Source organism: Eurosta solidaginis, chromosome 1 (genome assembly GCF_040869045.1).
Source record: "Eurosta solidaginis isolate ZX-2024a chromosome 1, ASM4086904v1, whole genome shotgun sequence".
Classification (NCBI taxonomy): Eukaryota; Metazoa; Arthropoda; class Insecta; order Diptera; family Tephritidae; genus Eurosta; species Eurosta solidaginis.
This window is the reverse complement of record NC_090319.1, coordinates 90,485,443-90,504,034: the sequence shown is the minus strand read 5'-3', so window position 1 is coordinate 90,504,034 and position 18,592 is coordinate 90,485,443. Positions and strand designations below refer to the sequence as shown.

The 18,592-nt window shown below is 36.3% G+C and overlaps 1 protein-coding gene across 9 annotated transcripts in view; it reads left to right on the top strand.

The window, feature by feature from the left end:
• LOC137236462 (rho GTPase-activating protein 39-like) overlaps window positions 1-18,592 on the top strand; it is a 556,674-nt gene that overhangs the window by 395,351 nt on the left and 142,731 nt on the right. For all 9 annotated transcript variants that reach the window (XR_010948428.1, XR_010948426.1, XR_010948425.1 and 6 more), the window contains one exon: window positions 13,104-13,212. The gene's annotated coding sequence lies outside the window, so the exon portion shown is untranslated. The remainder of the gene's footprint in view (window positions 1-13,103; window positions 13,213-18,592) is intronic.

Sequence of the window (18,592 nt, the reverse complement as noted above, 5' to 3'; positions counted from 1 at the left end):
ATAAAATGCCCTCAAAAAAAAATTCGGAAAAGGAGAAAAATACAAGGACCAAAATAACTATTGAAATGAAACTCAAGATCATTCAAAAACATAAAGGAGGTTTGGGTGTGGCTGATTTAGGACGTGCGTTCAACTTGTCGAAATCAACGATTTCTACTATCCTCAAGAATCAGGACAAGCTTGAGGTGCTAAACGCTTCAAAGGGAGTATCAAGAGTTTCTTCGCAACGACCACAAATTCTCGATGATGTTGAAAGATTGCTTTTGATATGGATTAACGAAAAGCAAATGCAAGCTGACACAATTTCGCAGAATATAATTTGTGAGAAGGCTAAAACGATATTCACTACTCTGATTGAAAAGTCGCCAGGAACATCAACAGCAAGAAGGGAAGACTTCAAAGCAAGTAAGGGGTGGTTCGAGAATTTCAAAAAACGTACTGGTATTCATAGCGTTATAAGGCATGGTGAAGCAGCAAGCTCAGACGCTAAGGCTGCCGAGAGTTATGTAGGCGAATTCAAGAAGCTTGTGGATACTGAGGGTTACTTGCCCCAGCAGGTGTTTAATTGCGACGAAACGGGTCTTTTTTGGAAAAAGATGCCCAAGCGAACTTACATAACAGTAGAGGAGAAAGCAATGCCCGGCCATAAGCCAATGAAAGACCGCCTTACTCTGCTTTTTTGTTCCAATGCAAGTGGCGACTTGAAAATAAAACCGCTACTTGTCTATCATTCAGAGAATCCACGTGCCTTCAAAAAGCATAATGTTGACAAGAGTAAGCTAAATGTCATGTGGAAGTCGAACAGTAAAGCTTGGGTGACACGTGTTCTTTTTACTGAGTGGATCAATAATGTTTTTGGCCCCTCTGTGCTGAAATATTTGATTGAGATGGATTTGCCTCTTCGTGTCCTGCTTATTATGGATAACGCTCCTTCACATCCACCAAGTTTACAAGATGAACTCATTGAAGAGTTTAAATTCATCAAAATTCACTTTTTGCCACCTAATACAACCCCATTGCTTCAGCCCATGGATCAGCAAGTGATTTCTAACTTCAAGAAGCTTTACACAAAAGAACTTTTCCAGCATTGCTTTGGCGTGACTGAAAAAACAAATCTTACTCTAAAAGAGTTTTGGAAAGATCACTTCCACATTGTTGTCTGTCTCAAAATTATTGATAAGGCATGGAAAGGCGTTACTAAGAGAACACTCGAATCTTCCTGGAAAAATCTTTGGCCCGACCGCTTTGCCGAATGCACATTTGAAGGACTCGACGCAGTATCTACGGATCCAATAACCAACGAAATAATATTTTTGGCTGACCGTATTGGGCTAGAGGTGGATGGAAATGACATCGCTGAACTTGTGGCAGAGCACAGTGAAGATCTGACTACCTACGAGCTTATAGAATTGCAATGTGATTTACAACAAGATGTTAAGAAGCAAACTTTATCAGACGAGGAGATAACCGAAGAACAGCAACCGTCTAGTGCAATCAGAGAAATGCTCAAAGCATGGGAGTTTGTGGCATCATACGTTAAAAAGCATCACCCCAGTCAGACAGCGGCAGTACGTGCAACAGAATTATTCAACGATAATGCTGTGTCCCATTTTGAACAAATTTTGAAGGGACGTCAGAAACAAACGACTCTAGACAGTTTTTTGCTTAATGTAGATTAATAATGCTAGGTACTAGGTTTCTTTCAATAAAAATTCAAATTGAAACATATAAGACTGTATTTTTTTTCGACCTGGAACGCATTATTTTAGTTTACATTGATTCTTATAGGAATAATGGTTTTGCTTAACGAACGTTTTGCATAACGAGCAAGATGCTAGAACCAATTGTGTACGTTAACCGAGGGTCCACTGTACTTCAAAATAACACTTATACTTTGCAACTAGCTTGCTTAATAACCAAACTGACTGATAGCTTAAATGAAACTGATCTGTTGCCCGACAGATAGCGTGCTTAACTGAAAACTGCTTCTAGCGCCTCTACCGCTGGTGCTTTTATAATCCGTGATTTCCTCGTGGCATCTTCTAAGCGCTTCCAGAATTTACTTAGTTACCGCCATATAATCATAACTACAGATGCACGTACATAGCTTCTCATATGCATGTTTTTGTGAGCGACACTTCCACAATTACAATTGCATACTTTTGGGAGCATCTCAGATAAGATATCTGCATGTGTTTGTGCATCTCTTTTCTGCTGCGTGTATGTACATATGTGTAGACAATGATTTATTCGTTTTCGTACATACAAGTGTAGCAGCTTGCTTCATTGTTGTTGTGGCTTTATTTACTTAGTATCAGATTAGTGATGGGAGTATCACTTAGTGTCACTAATATTCGTCACAATATGTAAAACATGGCGGTGGCTCAGTGATGGGTTGGGGCTGTTTCAGCTACGCTGGCGTTGGTCTACTAAAAAAAATTGAAGGAATTATGAAAAAAGAGCAGTATCACAGTATACTCCAACGCCATACAATACCATCTGGCATTAATTTGATTGGTTGTGGATTCAATTACCAACAAGATGACGATCCGAAACATACGTCCAAACTTTGTACTTCTTATTTAGAACCAAAAAAAAAGTCGCAGGTGACCTTAAAACAATGGAGTGGCCACCACAATACCCCGATTTAAATCCCATCGAGCTATTGTGGGAAGAATTGGATAGACGTGTGAGAGATCTATAGCCAACAAGCCTGCCTCACCTCTTCGATTGTGCGAACGAAGCGTGGAATAATATTCCATATCTATCACTTCAAAAACCCATCGAAAGAATGCCGAAATTGTGCGCTGCAAACATCAGAGCAAAAGGTGTCCATTTAAAAAAAATTGCTTAAAGTAACATACTCACTGTTTTATTATAAATTTTGATGGAACTTTCAGTAAAATTCATTAAAAATGTCTTCGGATCATAAAACTACTTTGAATGTACAAAACTACTGCGAATATGTGAATATTTTATTAAAATAATACGATAAACATACAAAAACAAATTTTTTCATCTTGTTCTAACACTTTCCGACTGTACTGTATATATTTAAATTAATCACTGTACTGTATATATTTAAATTAAATAGCGACGAAATCGCGGCAGCATATTTGTTATGTTTATGATAACAAATCAGTCTGACAAATGTACCTGACATTGATGGTACAGATAAATTATGTTATGTGACTCAAATTTAAAAAATTTTTTTGTTATTGTTTAATGTTTTTAGATTATACATTTTTTCCAACTTTTCAATGTAAGTGACACTTATTCATGTTTTGATGATATTGTCTCTTATGTATTATCTTTGTTTGTGTCTTATAAAATAAAGATCCTGCCACTGAGGATGCCAAGGAGATTGGCGAAACGTAGGGAGTTAAGTGGAGAAAAAGCGTATCTTTTTTTTCTTGCACTAGCGCACATCAGACCGCATCAGCTTATTAAAAAACTAACATTTAAATTAATCAATCAAAGGCAAAAACTAGTTCAGAACCACCTACGACTGAATCAGTTAGGAATGCGTTCAAAAAGTTTGATAAAAGAGGTAATTGCCATTTCGTATGACTTCACAATGCTAAAAGAGTCAGTTGAAAACACTGCGGGGGACATAATTAAAACCAGTACCGTCTCTTAAAGCGATAGTTCTGCGTGTCCCTATCATAACTGTTAGTTCCGAAGTAATGCGATTCGCTACAGGGTGTAAACCTTCTCCAACACTATTTAAAAAAACGGCAAATTTATTTAAGAAATGAGCAAATGAATTTAGGAAATCGAAAATTTAGGCCACCATTCTCTATTACGAAACGAACGTTCATTTCGCCTAAGAGACGAATCGCTAGTTTATTTGCATAGTGTAACGATTTCAACATATTGTAACGAATTTAGGGAAATCCTGGTTATTATGCACCTTTTGCTAACGCTCGTATCGCTGAACTTTCGAATAAATAACTCCAATATTCAGTATTGCAAAATGGTCTTTATAATTAGTCTACTTTGGAAGTAGTACAATTATACTTCAATATCACGTACTTCACAAAAGCGTGTTTAAATCAAACTCTGATTAGTTATCACTCATCTGCGCTGTGTTTATACTCTCTTTTGCCTCGTCGGCATATTTCTCCAAAGGTCTAGACGTTTCACCTTCTAGAACTGTTGTATCTCCTGCTTGATAATTTAGTTATATGCGTGTGTATGTGTGAGTATGAACTTCGGCTGATGACTACGTCTGTGTGTGAGATATCTGTTCTTTGCCTTGTACATAAGCAGAGGTGTGCGTGAGCTTAGCACCTGCTAAGCGACCATATATGTATAGGATAAGCGAGAGTACAATGGCTACTTCGTCAAAATCAACGACAGCTCCTTTCTACTTGACATAATGCATGAAAAATAAAGGCCGAACGAAAATCATAGAAAATACTAATACTTGAGTATAATAAATTCATTGAAGTTCGGTGGAGATATTCCACTTTGCCCATTTCTATTTTAGGTTAAGTTTATGCGGCTGCCCGAGGACACACCTAAGTTCAAAGGGCTCCAAGAAAGCGCTGCCTTGCGTAACTAAGTCGAACAGTTGCAGATGAGGTGAGCCAACGTTTCCTCCACTTCATCCTTTTTAGGACGTCCTGCAGCAACGACGATAAGGCGCTCTTAACCTTTCTGCATGCCTACATATAAAGCAATGCTAGTTATCCCACAAGTGTGGATATTTTATCCTTTCTTAGGGCAAAACCCTGACGGGATCTTTTAAGAGCGCATTTTGGCCAAGTTTCCTTCTATGTCCGACACCCCAATGTTTGAAGCCATTTTTCGTCGGGTTGACGGTGGATGTGCTCTTTTAACGTTAGTTTGCACGTGAAAAGCGGCATACCTAAGCGTTTTTGGTGAGAAAGAATCTGTCCCTGTGCCCGGAACCCGTGTGTGGTGTACACGGATGTGTTGGGTCATCTCATGACAAGATCAGCTACAGTTAAGTGTTAGTTCAGAATTGAACGAGTAAGAGCCAAGAGATTTGATATCAGCCTGGCTGTTGGTGAAAAAACAATTTATTCGTATCTGATATTGTGTGTCCCTATCATAATTGCGGCTTCCATGATAGCTCATACTTCTGCCTGGAAGACGCTACAGTGATCGGAAAGTCTGAAGGAGAGTTGGAAGTCTTCTCCTTGAATACCGCCTCCATGATGAAACCGTTTAGATTGTTAAAGCATTTTTTTTCAAGCTCGGTTGCCTAAAATTGCACTTAATGTTAAAAGTATCAGCTGAAAGCACTGAGAGGGGCCAAAATTAGTACTAGTACCGCATCTTAACGGAATAGTTATGCGCTAGTTCGGAAATAGTGCGACCCGCTGAAAGGTAAGTAACAACGTGTCTTTGCGATTCTTTTCATCAAATAATTGTTAATCACCGCCTATCAGCTTGCTTTGCGACTATTATATAAATTATATATCGGTTTCCCCATACGACGTAAGTACTGTGTAAGTGCACATACGAAATTGAATTTATACATACCTATCAGGTTTATATTTATTGCTCACTATATTACTTAATAAACCTAGTCTTATGTACTATGTGTCTACGTATGGGCAAGGGCGTAGGTAGCTTATCGTATACGGGGCTACCAATAAAAAGATTATAATTTCAGACTAACACTATTAAACGACTCATCTATCCACCAGGCCCGTGCGCACGTAGGAGGTAGGGATTAAGAAGAAATTTAGTATCACAAATGTGCAACAGAAAGGAATACTGGACTGCGTGAGCAAAATGGCATTTATAGTCATGACACGCCTGAGCGCAGAGAAAAGCGCAGGTGAGGCAGTGGCGATTAAGTCGACATTCAGAGCAAATAACGGGAACCTGGACGCAGGGACAACAGTAGGCTCTTAAGAAAAGAGAAATATCGCCACCCTGAAGTAATGCGAAAGTGCTACCGGGGTGGGTGATGGTTTCAAAACTGGAGTTGTTTTTTAGTCTACGGATACACGGTTGCAGGCAGCAATTATGGCGCATTAAAATGCGCATAAAAAACAAGTAAGGAAGGCCATAAAGGTGGACCAGGGGTGACTCCAGAATGTGTTTGTAAGATATAGGTATCGAATGAAAGGTATTAAGGAGGGTTTTAAAAGGGAGTGGCCCCTAGTCGTATATGTGACGGCGTTTTCGAGATATCGACCAAAATGTGGACCAGGGTGACCCAGTACATCATCTGTCGGGTACCGCTAATTTATTTATATATGTAATACCACGAACAGTATACCTGCCATGATTTCAAGGGCTTTTGATTTCGCCCTGCAGAACTTTTTCATTTTCTTCTACTTAATGTGGTGAGTGTCACATCCATTTTACAAAGTTTTTTCGAAAGTTATATTTTGCGTAAAAAACCCAATCCAATCACCATGTTTCATCCCTTTTTTGGTATTTAGTACAGAATTATGGCATTTTTTCATTTTTCGAAAATTTCGATATCGAAAAAGTGGGCGTGGTCATAGTCGGATTTCGCCCATTTTTAATACCAAGATAAAGTACGTGAACTAAGTTTAATAAAGATATATCAATTTTTGCTCAAGTTATCGTGTTAACGGCCGAGCGGAAGGACAGACGGTCGACTGTGTATAAAAACTGGGCATGGTTTCAAACGATTTCGTCCATTTTCACAAAAAACAGTTATCGCCATAGAAGCTATGCCCTTACCAAATTTCATAAGGATTGGTAAATTTTTGTTCGACTTATGGCATTAAAAGTGTTCTAGACAAATTAAATGAAAAAGGGCGGAGCCACGCCCATTTTGAAATTTTCTTTTATTTTTGTATTTTGTTGCACCATATCATTACTGGAGTTGAATTTTGACATAATTTGTTTATATACTGTAAAGATATTAAATTTTTTGTTAGAATTTTACTTAAAAATTTTTTTATTTAAGTGGGCGTGTTCGTCATCCAATTTCGCTATTTTTTATTTAGCACAATTATATTAATAGGGGTAAGGTTTCTGCCAAATTTCATCATGATATCTTCAACGACTGCCAAATTACAGCTTGCAAAATTTTTAAATTACCTTCTTTTAAAAAAAGCCCCCAGTGTCCCAAATTTTAAAAACTTTTTATTCTGCGTTATAAGATCAACCCACCTACCAAGTTTTAGCGATTTATCCGTCTTTGGTAATGAATTATAGCACTTTTTCGGTTTTTGGAAATTTTCGAAAAAGTGGGCGTAGTTACAGTCCGATTTCGTTCATTTTAAATAGCGATCTGAGATGAGTGCGCAGGAACTTACATACCAAATTTCATTATGATACCTCAGAATTTACTCAAGTTATCGTGTTTACGGGCAGACGGACGGGCGGACGGACATAGCTAAATGAATTTCTTTTATCGCCAAGATCATTTTGATATATAGAAGTCTATATCTATCTCGATTATTTTATGCCGTTACGGGGTACCGTTATGCGAACAAAATTAATGTACCCTGTGAGCTCTGCTCAGCTGAGTATAAAAAGCTATTGTTATACATGTAAATATCTATGCAAAGTTAGAGATATTCAGCGCAATTCTAAACAAAAATTCCGTGCGAGTTTTTTCCCTTCTCTCATTCCTCGTATTCTCAATAAAAATTCCTTGTGAGTTTTTTCACTTCTCCCTTTCCTCCTTTCTGAACAATGTTCGAAATGTGCGGAATAACCTTGTTCTTGAACTGACAACCATGTTCTTGAAAAGAGAACGGCTGGTCATAAAATATGAACGAATGTTCTATTAATGAGAACGATGTTCTTAAATTAAGTACAAATGTTCTTAAATTAAGTTGAAGAAAAAAGAAACGGTACAATTCGTGTGATATATAATCTTAAATTCAACATTTGGCACAAGTTATAAAGCAGTTGTAGAGGCCCAGCGGTTATGATGTTGCGGTTGATATCGTGTGGCGCGAGTTCGATGACCGTCAAACTCTGAATTTTTTTAAAACAATTTTTTATATTCTATTTTTTTAACTCTTATTTTTCGTTCAGTTCCATTCGCATATGCACAGGTAATTCTCAAACTTGTTATGAAATGTTTTAAATATATATTCAGATTGCATCATCAAATAAGAAAAATTTCTCGATAGGAGAAATATATGAAAAAATTATGCGTTTTTCAGACCTTTTGGCTTTTAATAATATCTTTTTTTGTTGTTAATATTTTTTATTAATAACAAAAAAATTATTTATTGAAAAAAAAAAAAAAAAGGGTAATAATTAAAAAATTACCTTCCTCCCACCAATGATCAAGCACAAACCTTTCTTGAATTGAGACCGAAAACTGTTAAATCGACCACAAATCGTTCTCGAAGCGTAAGAACGAAAATTCTTAAATCAAGCCCAAGTAGTGCTTGAAATGGGCACTGAAGGTTCACACATCAATACCAAAGTGGACATAAAATACGAACGGTGTGCTTGGAAAAACCGTTCTTAAGCCCCCATTACTGATACTTAGCATAGACTTGACTTGAATTGGCGTAAACTTGGCAACTTAGCCACGATTATACTCCACTTGGCGCATACAATCTGGCATCATAATCAACGTTGAAATTTATTTTTAAATAAATGTCAATTCGTATGACAAAATGTCAAAATGAAATGGAAACAAACAAATGGCATCTCAAAATGTAAACGTAACTTATATAGAAAATCAAAAATCAACACACTTCTAAGTCAAGTTAAATGTTGCTAAGTTTTGAGTAATCAGTAGCATGCAATGTTCATTTAACAGAACTGTAAGTGACAGTTCTCAAGTCAAGTCAAGTCTATGCTAAGTATGAGTAATGGGCCCTTGAAATAGATTTTGGTATAGGTATGGTGAAAGGCGAACTCAACTCAAGTAATTAACAAATTATCTGGCTCACAAATTGAACCAGACTTCAATCTGGATTTATCTGGCTCAAATCGTTTTTGTTGCATTTACATGCAAAATTATTTATCTGGCTCAGGCTCTGCCACCGGATGATGGCTAATATGTATATGTATGGACTATTTATGATAGAGTTGTGCTCTTTCGTTCATTTCAGAGATTCGGTTCTTTCGTTCTTTTTCTGATGAACGAAAAAATTGTTCTTTTTGTTTATCTGTTCCTCTTATGTTTCAAGCAAATTTGTTCACTGCTGCTCACGCCCACGAAAAAAGTCAACAAGTATAGATGGGGGGTAGCAATGTTTTGTGTAGGTATATTTAAATGTGCTATGAATAAATAAGTTAAAATATACATATGTGTAATTAACTTCAAAAAAGTTACAATTTCGGAAGATCCAGGAAGTTGAAAGAGTACAGACACAAATTGTAAATATGAACTTTTCAAGTTTAATAAATGTAATAATTATTTTCGGTAATTCTTTACGACAGCATGACACTGCTAATAGGCGTCAAAATATCGAGAGAGGTGTCAAAAGACGCATATTAATCTCGAGAACAATAATCCGAAGGCGGAGAAGAAAAATTTTATCTCTGTCCGGAGATATTTGCAGTTGAAATTGGCGATCTTCATGTGGTTGTTTTAATGTTGTTGTACCCACAAAAAAATTGTGAATATAAGTGTTTTGTGCGGATATAGTTTTGGTCTCCAACCCGGTGTTGGACCCACCCAGAGTAATTTTTTATATGCGCGGCCGAAGGCCGCCAACGCAGAAAGGTGTTCTGCGCAAAAATACTATGTATACCACCCCCGGTTTCGGAGATACCCGCGGGTATTTTGTCGGTTATTCGTTAATATCTTTTCAACGAGTTAAAATTTTTATTTTCCGCCTTCGGATTATTAATACTGATATCAAGACTCGTCGTTTGAAACCTCTCTCGATATTTTTGGACGCGTATTAGCAATGTCATGCTGTCGTAAAGAATTACCTTAGTTTCTTACAAAAGATGTTTTTCATAAATAGTCTACACATACACATATTTAGTAAATATATGTGCTTATGTATTCACATTTGTAACAGGAGCCGTAACGTCTAGGTGACATTTAAACACGGTTGATAGAATATATCCAATGTGATTCAGTCCAAGGTACTAGTTGGGGATAGGTCCACCAACTTTAGGAAATGTCAAACCGGGAGACTTGGGTGTCGAATGATGAAGTGTGAAAATCAAAATTAAGAATTGAAACGCTATTTTATAGTTAAGCAAATAAAGTGATTTTTCCAACCCTTCTCATAGATGTTGAAGATATGTATATGAAACTTAAGTATGAGCTGAAAATAATTTCAAAGGAGAATTTAAACCACTGGAGCATACTAAAGGATTTTGTATCACTGATTTCCCTTATTCTTTCAGACACTCGGGATATAAAATTCGGCATCTTTTTCGGGTAATTTGCTTTTTTAACAACTTGAGGACATATTGAAAATGTATTCTACATTTTGGGACATTTTATTTAAATTCATTGTTCTTTATTAATTTTTTGAAAAAATTATGCGAAGTGAGCATTTCAATTTTATATGTATAACTTTTCTTTAAGTGTTTTGTTTTAATAACTTGGTGAATTCGGTAATGCGAAATTCGGCATTGAAAGCGCCTGTTTTCTCAAATAACTTTTGCATGCTTAGAAATTATTAAATTTCGCGATAGGATTTTTATAACTGGCAGTGATGCGCATCCCTTGATACCCCTTCCGTACGTATCGGACCAATTTTCGAGACGAACAATAAATGGCCTAGACAGTCTCAAAAGAGTAGAAAATATAGTAAGGCGCCGGACGCCGCCGCCGCCGCGCCGATTTTTATGACATTCGGCGGCGGCGTGCGAAAAACCACGGTAAACGGCGGCGGCGTATATCTCTAGTACATATGCATGTATGAATTTACAATGTTCGCGAACGAGAAGAGAGAAAGAACTAAAAGAACAAATAGAACCGAAATCGAAGATCTAGTTCACTAGTTCAGTTGAGAGACCCGGTCAATTGAACAAGTTCAGAACGAAACGACCCAACTCTAATTTATGAAAAACATCTTTTGTAAGAAACTAATTATTACATTTATTAAACTTGAAAAGTTCATATTTACAATTTGTGTCTGTACTCCTTCAATTTCCTGGATCTTCCGAAATGTGTACCTTTTTTTGAAGTGAATTATACATATATAAGTTTTCGGCTGAAAAATTTAATAGCCGAAAAAAATGTTTTTATTGGTCAAAAGACCTTGGCTTTTTTCGTGGGTGCGAGGAGCAGTGAACAAATTTGCTTGAAAAAAAGGAACAGATGAACAAAAAGAACAACTTGTTCGTTCATCAGAAAAAGAACGAAAGAACCGAATCTCTGAAATGAACGAAAAAGCACAACTTTAACAAATACGTACTTATCTCTGGCGTTCTGTTAATATGGTAGAGATACGACCGTCATTAATAAAGAGTAGGGTGACCCGATCGTTCGGACGCCAATCCGGGACGCCCCAAATCCCCCCCCCCCCCCTTCTACTCCGATGGAGAGATGGAAGGTAAAGGGGCAATTGACACCCCCCGAATTTACTAAAATCCTGGAATTTCGGGAATATCCGGGACGGCGGGACATTTCATCAAAATCCGGGACATGTCCGGATCAATTTTTCGGTCCATCGCACAAATAATTAATTTTTCACAGTAAATGCACGCAATTTGTCGGACGATAAAATTGAACACGCGCGAAAGACGACAACAGGCAACAATTCGGTGATCGGTTGAAATGTACACACGCTCATCTAAATACATGTGTTTATTTTTATCGGACGATTACGACCGGCATCGGGCGATCAAAATCGTTGGCTGTGTAAGCGTACTCTAAACATTTTTCTTCGAAATGGTTCGCCAAAACTCATTAACCGAACGCATCGTGAACTGCGTTCAGCAATTTTAAAAACCGAAAAAGTACACTTTTTTGGAGTGCATTTTTTTTAAATGTGAAGCGTTTAAAAAGTTTAGTGCGTCATCTACACACTTTTAGTAAAGGGTAAGTTTTGCGCATATGCGCATATTTTCCCTACCTAACTCTGTCATATTCAATCCAAAATTATAAGTTCCAAATAAGGGGGTTACCAAGTTTCTTACCAGTATACTTAAACCTTATTCTAGTAAGTTTTTGTCTACTCAACGATTCCCTAAACAAAACTATATTTAAAGTCTTTAACAGCGCGTAAAAGATGTAAACTCTAGCTAATCGAAACCTCGAATGTGATGAGCTTAAAAAATTTCTGATTTTTATACCCATCATATAATTAACTGTCAGTGAAGTTTTAATATTGCAGTATATGTAATGTACGAAATATATGGTAGTTATATTTTCTAAATCAAGTCAGATCGCCCTCCAATGAAGAACATAATTTTTGTATAGTAACAATTTAAATGATAATCGTAAAACAACTTAGGGGAAAACTTCAGGGATGGGAAATTGTAGGTATGAAATTCTACCTAATTTAACAGTGGAAGTATGCATATATTTTAACAAATGAGATCTGGCGACGCGTAAAACTCGTATTTGGTACACCAGGTACCTGCAGGTTATCAACGACATCCACCAAGATTCCTTTAAATCTCGTCTGTATAGATAGACGTAACTAAGCAGCGGCACTAATTCAAGCATAATGTAGATAAAATAATTTAAATCAAATTTTTAAGTTAATCGGCTTTATTGAAAAGAATACTTACATTAAGTAATAATAATACTAAAAGGGCGTTGATCACACAATTAAATAAAAGCGTTGGACGCGTCAAATTTCTATTGATAGTCATATGTAAGACCAACTAAACCTTAATAAGGTTATGCTACGTCTCACATTTTTAGAAATTTCATGCACCCAGCGCTTTTATTTAATTGTCTGATCAACGCCCTAGATTGATGAGGAGTGTGATGACGAGTGCCGGACCTACCTAATTATTTTCTAGCTTTTAGTATTATTATTACTTCATGTATGTATTGTTTTCAATAAAACCGTTTAACTTAAACATCTTTTAAAATTTTTTTATTGATTATCATATCCGAAACCCAACCAAGAATATGTATTTTGTATGGAAAATTGAGTTCAATAAGGGCTTTAATATAGAAAACTTGACTAATTAACTCATTAATGCCCAATGTGAAATTGGTATTAACCTTTTTTTGTGTCTTTCAGGTAAACCGTCGAACAAGAAATTCAAATCAGTTGATAATATAAATACGAGTATTGAAGAGTGTGCACTAACGGCTTAGAGCTTAAACTATTATTAAATGACACCAAAAAGGTAAACATCTTATTTTATAAGTATTTATGTATGTAGATATAAAATATTCAAATATTCATACCTCAGCTTTAAGTCCTCGAGCTCCAAAGTATTGATGTCACTTTCACCGGACTGTACGTAATATTTGTTCCAAATATGAGCCAAATCGGACCACAGATACAAGTATTTTTAATATATCGATCATTGCCGCACCTAGTGGGATTTTTTTTCATAAAGCGATTTCGATTTCTGTATGTAATATGTGTTCAAAATATGAGCCAAATCGCACCACAAATACGATTTTTTTTAACATCTCGATCATTGCGCCACCTGGTGGCGATTTTTTTCATATGTCGCTTTCTATTCATGTATGTAATACGTGTTCCATACATGAGCCTAATGGGAGCACAAATACGATTTTTTTTAATATCTCGATACCTGCGCCACCTTGGAGCATTTTTTTTTTCATAGGTCGCTTTCTATTCATGTATGTATTATGTGTTCCAAATATGAGCCAAATCGGACCACAAATACTATTTTTTGAAATATTTCGATCCATGCGCCATTCTCCATTGCATTGTCATCGCTAAATAAAACCGTTTAAAAACTCATGTCATACGTACTTATTCAGTTACCTTGTCATATTGTATCTAAATTGAGCTGAACATGCCTCATATATATGTATGTGCATATACCGATCGTATATGACTGTTAGATCGGGTCTAAGTCGAGAAACGGTATTTTTATTGATTTTTTCTCATCCCTGCTTTTGTTTAACAGATACATGTACATATTCGCCCCGATTCTAGTGTGGTAACAACATTCTTCACCACGGTAACGAAATCATGTGGCAACTTTTACACCCTTTTGGTATTCTACCCGCGAAAGTAGCCGGATAATTTTTTACCCACAAAAGTAGATGGTTACATCGAAATAACCACACAACCGCTGTTGTTTAGAAAAAGGCAAAACTGAAAAATAAAGAATTGTCAGCGCAAATTGGCAAAGATAATAGTAAAAAAATGTTGCCTCTTGCTATACATATTTGTCCACATTATGTACTTTCACAGAATAAATTACAATATACCTCTGTAGAAACTTATCATACAATATGCATATACACATCGTCCCGTTTATTAGTTAACCTCGTATCTACAAGTGAGACATTTTCGGTAAAGCGAACACGGTTGCCACACCATGTTTTCATTTGGGACCAAAATTCATTGAAAAAAGGACCAAATTTTTGTTTTATTTTATTAGTATAAAATACAAAATTTTAGGATGTTTCCATATAAAATTTTACTAAACATAGTGAAGACTTTCCGTTAATTCAATCTGAACAAACAAATATATGTGCATGCAACAAAAAATGGTACTACATTTTGACATAGGATAAGTCTATGTCTTTCACCAACCAAACGTTGTGAACCTAGTTTTGGTCACAAAGCTCTTGGTTCTAGCATTATGTTGTTGATAGCAATGAAATAAAATGTAAAGTGCAGTTAGGTTTTAGTAAGACACGGTTCAAAATTTGCGTTCTGGTGCTGCCGAACTATGTATGTGGAAAACTCAGTAAATCATAAATGAAACTAGGCAATTTTGTTAGTGCTATTTTTATAGATGCTTATTTTTCTCTTAACGTTTAAACTTCATATATCAGAGCCTAGATTCAGTAAGTGTGAGTTTTGATCACAGGCATCAGGGAATAATTTTATACAAAACCTTTCTTCCGAAATAAAATCTCTTTTGCCTTTGTTTCCTTCTGTCTTCGAGTTAAAATATTTCTTGTGCCAAGATACTTAGTTTTCAATTACCTTGCGTGGCTTAACACCACAATAGTCCTGGAATTCCTTGAACTCATTGAGCTGGCTGAGAAAGATTTAAATATCAACATGCCAAACGAGAAGTAATGCATAGAATTTCTTTGTATAAGTTTTCAAAGTGTTAAGCTCACGGCAGAGTGCTCGCTATAAGCTATGCTAGGCGAGAAGCAATTTTTATTTTCATATATTTACATAGTGTTTGATAACCCATCGAAATATCTAGCCGTTATTAATATTAGCCGTGTTTTCGTTTCGTTTGCGCGTGAAAAAAAACGCCTATCCTCGCTTAGATAATGCTTAGGAGACCTATCTAGCGGCTGTGGTTAAACAACTATCTACAGCAACAGGGTGTACCGGAATTGTGGACACACATAGAATACATATAATTAGTGTAGAGGGTGAAACAAAGACACATATTTCAGTTACATCAGAGTATAATGCGTATTGAAATATAGTAGGACAAAATTTATGCGCAGCAATTTCAGAGGTGTATTTAAAGTTTGTCGCTTAGCAGTCCATATAAAGTTTAAGCGTAAACGGATATACGCGTGTTAAAAAACACGGCTATTATTATAAAAGAAGAATTTTTTTTTGATTAGTCGGCTATTTCATCCACAATTAACGACAATGTGTTTGCCAACACTTTTCTTTTTAATGCCTGGCATAAATTATATCCTAGGTGAAATGTTATTGTTCTGGTACATTTTATTGACTGAGCAATTTTTTATGGTGAGAGTTCCATTGAAGTAAATTCAAAATTATATGGGGCCTAACGAAAGTGTGGCGAATTTTTGGGCAATATTGTGAATTTTTACCTGAGTGAAAAAGATAGAAAAGTAGCAATCGTGGCTACTGCCTAAAAAGGACCAAAATTGAAGAAAAGGGACCAGCGGACCAAATGGGGCTGCAAGGGACCATTTTTGGTCCAAATGGACCAAAGTGGCAACCGTGATCTTTCAAATTTCTCCACAGACACTGGTGAGTTTTTCGGTGATGACAGCGTTGCCACTTGGGCCAGAATCGCGGATAAAAGAACTGGTAACGATATTCAGTTACATAATGTTCTGGGTACTATTTTACCGGTAACGCTCAGAATCGGGGCGATTATGTATATCGTATTGTACGGGTCAAGAATGAGCAATATTTGCACATACACACATAGCCAATATGTAGACCCTAGTATGAATTAATGCACTTGGAAAATGGGGGTGATATACACTGGGATTTCAGTTGACAAATTTAACAACTACCCTGCAAAATTTGTTGGATCATGTGGTCCACTGGAGTACTTACCAGAATAATCCACTGTAATGCAGCAATGGACCAACTCATGTTTCTACACGAACATATTGTAAGCCGATCATTGCTCGTTTTTAACGATTGTAGTCACTACACGATGTTCATTGGACTGTGGGTACTCCATGGATTACTCTGATGTAATGCGGAGCTGGAGGATATGGTCCGGTCCTAGGACATTGCAATGTTAAGTGGACCATATTTTTTGTATGAATTGTGGTTAATTTTGGAGCACTCGCTTGGTCCATAGCGAGTACTCCATACATGCATGCATGGAGTATTCGCGATTTTTGCAGGGTAAAGCGGCAGTTACCCATCGACGTGTGTAACGTACGTATATGTATGCCGTACGTACACACATTTGAGCGAAATTTATGCCAGTACCCTGCAAAAATCGATGGACCATGTGGTTCACTGGAGTACTTACCATTATACTCCACTGTAATGCAGCAATGGATCAACTCATGTTTCTACACCCTGCAAAAATCGTTGGACCATGTGGTCCACTGGAGTACTTACCATTATACTCCACTGTAATGCAGCAATGGACCAACTCATGTTACTACACGAACATATTGTAAGGCGATCATTGCTCGTTTTTAACGATTGTAGTCACTACACGATGTTCATTGGACTGTGGGTACTCCATGGATTACTCTGATGTAATGCGGAGCTGGAGTATATGGTCCGGTCCTAGGACATCGCAATGTTAAGTGGACCATTTTTTTTTGTATGAATTGTGGTTAATTTTGGAGCACTCGCTTGGTCCATAGCGAGTACTCCATACATGCATGCATGGAGTATTCGCGATTTTTGCAGGGTAAAGCGGCAGTTACCCACCGACGTGTGTAACGTACGTATATGCATGCCGTACGTACACACATTTGAACGAAATTTATGCCAGTAATGGCAAAGAAAAAATGGTTGCCATTGACCTGTTTGAATGCATGCTTATGGAAACATCAACTTTTTCTATTTTATTTTTGAATGTAGTAAAAGGCTGGAATTAATATTAAATACGTATAAATATATTACTTATTTATAATCTGCACTTTTACATAATTATTTCGAATTATTTTCACAATTTTTCAAACTTTAATTAGGTGTTTTTGCACCTAACTAAACTGCAAACGGTTAAAAATTATCGCACAAAAGTTTAATAGGCATTCCTAAGGCTGATAAAGCCTCTCAACCGATCCAAAGGACTACAGACCGATTAGTCTCGCGTCCTTTGTGCTAAAGGCCCCAGAGAGCATCATAAGTGATTTCATCACGACCACTATTGATAGCAAGCTCATATCTGGCTATCAACATGCCTACAGCAAGGGCAAATCCGCTGAGACTGCACTGCACAGCAGCGGTGTGAAGTTAGCCCCCCCCCAACTAAAAATTTTTAATTTTTTAAAATGCTAATCGTTTGATAGTCGTTTGATAATGATTGATACGCTTCTATTTTCGTTTGATAGTTATTCGTTTGTTAGAAAAAAAAAATTTAAATATCTATGTGAAATTAGCCCCCCCAACTAAAAATTTTTAATTTTTTAAAACGCTAATCGTTTGATAGTCGTTTGATAATGATTGATACACTTCGATATTCGTTTGATAGTTATTCGTTTGTTAGAAAAACGAAATTTTTTAAAATATCTATGTGAAGTTAGCCCCCCCCAACTAAAAATTTTTAATTTTTTAAAACGCCAATCGTTTGATAGTCGTTTGATAATGATTGATACACTTCGATATTCGTTTGATAGTTATTCGTTTGGTAGAAAAACGACATTTTTTAAAATATCTATGTGAAGTTAGCCCCCCCAACTAAAAATTTTTAATTTTTTAAAACGCTAATCGTTTGATAGTCGTTTGATAATGATTGATACACTTCGATATTCGTTTGATAGTTATTCGTTTGTTAGAAAAACGAAATTTTTTAAAATATCTATGTGAAGTTAGCCCCCCCAACTAAAAATTTTTAATTTTTTAAAACGCTAATCGTTTGATAGTCGTTTGATAATGATTGATACACTTCGATATTCGTTTGATAGTTATTCGTTTGGTAGAAAAACGACATTTTTTAAAATATCTATGTGAAGTTAGCCCCCCCAACTAAAAATTTTTTATTTTTTAAAACGCTAATCGTTTGATAGTCGTTTGATAATGATTGATACACTTCGATATTCGTTTGATAGTTATTCGTTTGTTAGAAAAACGAAATTTTTTAAAATATCTATGTGAAGTTAGCCCCCCCAACTAAAAATTTTTAATTTTTTAAAACGCTAATCGTTTGA